Here is a 6,054-nt window from a genome sequence, read left to right as displayed (position 1 = left end):
GGTATGTGGGCCTCTCACTGTTGTGGCCTCTCCCGTTCTGGAGCACAGGCTCCGGACACGCAGGCTCAGCGGCCATGGCTCACGAGCCAGCCGCTCCGCGGCATGTGGGATCCTCCCAGACCGGGGCACGAACCCGCGTCCCCTGCATCGGCAGGCGGACTCCCAACCAGTGCGCCACCAGGGAAGCCCCGCTTATTTTTTTAAAATTTATTTATTTTTATTTATTTAATTTTGGTTGTGTTGAGTCTTCATTTCTGTGCGAGGGCCTTCTCTAGTTGCGGCGAGCGGGGGCCACTCTTCATCGTGGTGCGTGGGCCTCTCACTGTTGCGGCCTCTCTTGTTGTGGAGCACAGGCTCCAGACGCGCAGGCTCAGTAGTTGTGGCTCACGGGCCCAGTTGCCCCGTGGCATGTGGGATCTTCCCAGACCAGGGCTCGAACCCGTGTCCCCTTCATTGGCAGGCAGATTCTCAACCACTGCGCCACCAGGGAAGCCCCTATTTTTGCTTATTTTTAAGTCTGGTGTGTGGGGTTTTTTCTGAGGAATTAAACTTCTATGGCATATTTGCCATTGATCATAAAGCTGACTTTTATATAATGTAACAAAACTATCATTTGCACTAATATTATTACTATAGTTTATTTTCAGCTTAAGTACTTATGCTTATTTCTTTAAAATATTTAAGATTTTATTAATTTAACTTAAAGTTAACTTGAATTTCAATATTTAATATATCTTACATTAACCCTGACAATAAACTTAAGAAGTAGATATAACTATTTACATGTTTATAAACAAGGAAATGGAGATTCAGAGAACTCACGCAATAGGCTTGAGGTCAGTAAATTGCAGAGATGGGATTCTGACATGGTGGTTAGCACCATAGCCCATTTTTTGTTTTTCAGTAAATCATTTCCGTTTTTTTTTTTAAAAAAACGCATAGAGTTGTGCTTTTGTATAATTTGTACACCTGCCAATGTAAAATACTGAGACATTAAACACCAAAATGGAGTGAAAACTTAGAAACCCTTTGATCCAATACTCTTGTGTTGTTTTAAAAAAGATTAAAAAGTAATGCAAGACTCAGGGATTTGGAGGGGTTGTTGTGCTTCTCTTCTTTTTACCTTCTGACTGGCTTGTTGTATGCTCACTAGGTGGAGGGGGCTGAGCTGTCTGGGCTGTTACTCTTGTCACAGCCACTAAGGGCTGCAAGATTCTGAACTGTATTGGCTGAGGCTGTGGCTGCAGCTGCAGCTGCAACGCAGAGGAGGGCTGAGATCCCTGCTGAGGGAGGTTTGGCCCTGGGTGGCTCTGGGCAGAACCCAGCTGAGACAACACATCTACCTGGGGCTGCAGAAAACCCTCCACTTCATTGAGGTTAATGGCCATCGCTTGCTGAGCAGGTAAGTCCGTTCTCTGACTGACCGAACCTTGTGCAGGAGCCTGTGGCACTGGCTGCTGAGGATGTGAAGTTGCGGGTTGTTGAAGTTGTTGCTGTGGAATCAGGTGGTAGAAGCACTGCTGCTGGGTGTTCAAAATGAATAAGTTTGGTGGAAGCTGGAGTAGAGCTAAGGGCCTGAGACTGGGAGCACTTTTAACAATAAATTGAACACATCCTTGAGAAGGAGCTGGTGGTGTAGCAGGCAGCACATTTGGTGGCTGAGCACCTGCAGGCTGCTGACCAGTCTTGATCCTTGTTGGTTGGTGGCCAAGAGTGATTCCTCCAAGCAGGGGGCTAGGCTTGATCCCTGTAGACAGGGGGCCGGGCTTGATCCCTATTGGTTGGTGGTCAAGCCTGATTCCTCTGGGCAAGGGGCTGTGCTTGCTTTCTGTAGACAGATGGCCAGGTCTGATCCCTGTGGGCAGGGAGCCAGGCTTGATCCCTGTTGGTTGGTGGCCAAGAGTGATTCCTCCAGGCAGGGGGCCGGGCTTGATCCCTGTAGACAGGTGGCCAGGTCTGATCCCTGTGGGTAGGGGGCCAGGCTTGATCCCTGTTGGTTGGTGGCCAAGAGTGATTCCTCCAGGCAAGGGGCTGGGCTTGCTCCCTGTAGACAGGTGGCCAGGTCTGATCCCTGTGGGTAGGGGGCCAGGCTTGATCCCTGTTGGTTGGTGGCCAAGAGTGATTCCTCCAGGCAAGGGGCCGGGCTTGCTCCCTGTAGACAGGTGGCCAGGTCTGATCCCTGTGGGCAGGGGGTCAGGCTTGATCCCTGTTGGTTGGTGGCCAAGAGTGATTCCTCCAGGCAGGAGGCCGGGCTTGCTCCCTGTAGACAGGTGGCCAGGTCTGATCCCTGTGGGCAGGGGGTCAGGCTTGATTCCTGTTGGTTGGTGGCCAAGAGTGATTCCTCCAGGCAGGAGGCCGGGCTTGCTCCCTGTAGACAGGTGGCCAGGTCTGATCCCTGTGGGCAGGGGGTCAGGCTTGGTCCCTGTTGGTTGGTGGCCAAGAGTGATTCCTCCAGGCAGGGGGCTAGGCTTGATCCCTGTATACAGGTGGCCAGGTCTGATCCCTGTGGGTAGGGGGCCAGGCTTGATCCCTGTTGGTTGGTGGCCAAGAGTGATTCCTCCAGGCAGGAGGCCGGGCTTGCTCCTTGTAGACAGGTGGCCAGGTCTGATCCCTGTGGGTAGGGGGCCAGGCTTGATCCCTGTTGGTTGGTGGCCAAGAGTGATTCCTCCAGGCAGGGGGCTAGGCTTGATCCCTGTAGACAGGTGGCCAGGTCTGATCCCTGTGGGTAGGGGGCCAGGCTTGATCCCTGTTGGTTGGTGGTCAAGCTCGATTCCTCCAGGCAAGGGGCTGGGCTTGCTCCCTGTAGACAGGTGGCCAGGTCTGATCCCTGTGGGCAGGGGGCCAGGCTTGATCCACGTGGGCAGTTGATGGAACATGATTCCTGCAGGAGCTGTGGCCCTGGTGGTAGAGTCCTGCGTGGGCCTGGAGCCTCTCCCCGAGGCCTGGCATCCTTGACCGGCGTACACCACTCTGATGATATTCAGGCCAGATGATATGGCCAAAACTTGGGTCCTTTGTGATGAGCCTGCAGTGGACGGGGCCGTGGCAGGAAGCAAGCTAACTCGATTCACCTCCGCAGAGAATTTCTGGGAAGGACTTGGTGGCTTAGGAGCAGGGGCAGGAGATGGAGATTTATGAGAGCTGCTTGCCTGCTGTGAAGTGAAACTGTCACCACTGGAGCTCCTTCCTGAGTTCAAGGGAAGTGTGATGGGTGGAGGTGGATGTTTGGCTCCCTTGTCTGGCACTGAAGACTGAACTGACCCAGTCTTAGGCTGTTCTGGTTCTTTCCCTGGAGAAGGTTGCCTGAGACCAGCTGAGTCACTGGAGCTGTGTGATACCTGCACTGGACACTGGGCGCTCTTTTGGACCAATTCCTTGGACTGACTGACCACCCTCCCCACATCAGTCTTTGGCCCTGGCTTGAAACTATAGGAATGGTCATCTGTGGAGGATTGCGGGGGAGACAGCTGTCTCTCACGTCTGACTTTTTTATGGGAGCTTCTTTTTCCGGAGATAAGTGGATCATTAAGCGACTGCAAGGTCAGCTTTGTTGTCTGGGACTGACTGCCGTCTTCACACCCAAATACAGAACCATCTTGTACCTCATGGGTTGGCCAGACTGTTGATTGTGAGTCATCATATTTGACAGATTTCTTCCCTTTAGCATATTTCTCCATGTCCACTTCAGAAGGTACAGCCAAGTCACAGGGTGTCTGTTTCCACATATCTACACAACTTCCTGCTTTAAAAGTTTTGAGGCCATAATTCCCACCTGTTTTACTTCCTCTTATTCTTTTGCAGGAAGTCAGGGCTCTTAGCTCAGGAGGAGGTGGACGAGACAGCTCCTGCTGCCGATTCAGAGAGGCCGTAGAGTACCTCTTGAAGCTCCTTTTCATGGGATGAGTGTTCAGCTTTTGTTTGTTATAGAGCAGTCTGTTTTCAGTGCAGACTACTGATATAGAAGGGTCTAGACACAGTGGTTCAGCTGTAGCTAAGATCAGTTGGCTCTCAAGCAAAAGTTTGTCCTCCTGGGTCCAATTCTGATTATCACTGGCTATGGCCTCTACATCGCAGGCTAAAGTCTGCATTGTGGGACGTAAGAGAATATGCCTGCTCTGGTAATGGGGAGGTTCCCTGTCACTGGACTGCCTGTAGTCCCGTATTTCTGCTATGACACACCCACAGTGAAAAACGTTAACCTGAGACTTTTCCAGGAAATCCAGCAAAACAGGAGGTAATTCTTCTGCATCCAAGTATTCGAGCAATTCCCCTTCCTCATAGGGCAGTCGAATAGTCTCTGCAGATGATCCATTTTCCCCCTTGAGCATCAGCGAATAGCCCTCCTTTCCTGGGTACAGGCTGACCACCAAACACGGCAACGACTCTCTCCTAAGAAGCTTCTCTAACAGGTTCACATTGCTTCTTAATTCCTCCGTAACCCCAGGCTCATTTTCACATTCTTCAACATAAATGTCATAAAGTTTTTCATACAGAGACTTTTCCCCATTAGATGAGTATTGCCTTTTTGGAGGTCTCTGTTGTGCACTTGCAATGACATACTCCACACGATCCAAAGCTCTTTCTAGAGACTCTTGCATTTTGGTACAAAATAGGGGCCCCTAAAAGAAGAGAAAACGTTAAGCGTTATTGACGAAGCGGGTGAAAATCGCGTCTTTCATATGGATGTGTAGTTCTGCAAGCTGCCCCAACTCCACAGTGGAACTACCAGCCTAACTTCAGTACGGACACCAAGAAACCCGCCTCCAAGGAAGTGCTACACAAAATTCTTGTGAGTTTCTGAAAATACCTGTATCTGTTGGGGCGGCAGCCTCTGAGATAGGTCTGGCCTCGCCTTGCGTCCTTGATCCTGACTAAGCCGGAAGTCGACGTGGGGGCTCGACGGGCTTCCGTGCGCCTGCGTGCATCTGCGTGCTGTGCGTGCGTCTGCGTGCTGTGCGTGCATCTGCGTGCTGTGCGTGCATCTGCGTGCTGTGCGTGCCTGCGCAGTGGGCTGTCTTTGGCCTGCATTTCGTGTTCTCCTACCTGTACTTCCTACTGGAGAGTCGGGCCAGGCGTCCATATCCAGTCTGTGCAGTTGTGCAAGGTAAACGCAAAAAATGTTTTTTAGGAATCGAGGCAGTGTTATTACTTTTTTAACATGTAAATTCAGAACTTTTATTTCAGCAAAGTTTTCTTGAATCATTGTCTGAAAATGTTTCTTCTGTTTCTTTGATTTGCTTTTTTCCCTTCAAGGATTTCACTTATAAGTATGTCGGATAATCTCTTCCTGCCTTTTTTTTTTTTTTTTTTTTTTTTTTTTTTTTTTTTTTTTTTTTTTTTTTTTTTTTTTTTTTTTTTTTTTTTTTTTTTTTTTTTTTTTTTTTTTTTTTTTTTTTTTTTTTTTTTTTTTTTTTTTTTTTTTTTTTTTTTTTTTTTTTTTTTTTTTTTTTTTTTTTTTTTTGGGCGGTACGGGGCCCTCTCCCTGTTGTAGCCTCTCCCGTTGCGGAGCCCAGGCTCCGGACGCGCAGGCTCAGCGGCCATGGCTCACGGGCGCAGCCGCTCCGCAGCATGTGGGATCTTCCCGGACCGGGGCACGAACCCGTGTCCCCTGCATCGGCAGGCGGACCCTCAACCACTGCGCCACCAGGGAAGCCCTCTTCTTGCCTTTTCTATCATATTCTTTCTAAAGCTTTTTGTATTTATTTTCGTGTCTTTTTTCTATTCTATCCTTTATGATCTTATGTTAATTGTGGGTAAACCTCTTCTCCCTCCGGAACTGTATTAGTTTTGTATTGCTGCTATAACAAGTTACCACGAACTTGGTGGCTTAAAACAACACCTGTCTTTTTTTGTTTGGTTTTCCCCTCATAGTTCTGCAAGTCAGAACACAGAGCAGTGTCAGTTTAGGGTCTCAGAAGTCCAAAATCAAATTTGCCTGGGCTAGGCTTCTTAACTGGAGGATCTGGAGAACAATCCACTTGTAAGCTCATTTAAGTAGTTGGTCAAAGTCAGATATGGTTATAGGATTAAATTTCCTTTTTTTTTTTTTTTTTT

The 6,054-nt window shown here is 49.1% G+C and overlaps 1 protein-coding gene and 1 pseudogene across 1 annotated transcript in view; one reads left to right on the top strand and one right to left on the bottom strand.

Moving 5' to 3' along the window:
• The window catches only part of IL1RAPL1 (interleukin 1 receptor accessory protein like 1), a 671,741-nt gene that overhangs the window by 61,121 nt on the left and 604,566 nt on the right, over positions 1–6,054 (top strand). The window lies entirely within an intron of this gene.
• LOC103069345 (transcription factor SPT20 homolog pseudogene) lies at positions 1,083–4,598 on the bottom strand (annotated as a pseudogene).

The sequence above is a fragment of the Lipotes vexillifer genome, unplaced genomic scaffold, assembly GCF_000442215.2.
Source record: "Lipotes vexillifer unplaced genomic scaffold, Lipotes_vexillifer_v1.1 scaffold784, whole genome shotgun sequence".
Classification (NCBI taxonomy): Eukaryota; Metazoa; Chordata; class Mammalia; order Artiodactyla; family Lipotidae; genus Lipotes; species Lipotes vexillifer.
This window is presented reverse-complemented; position numbering and strand designations above follow the sequence as displayed.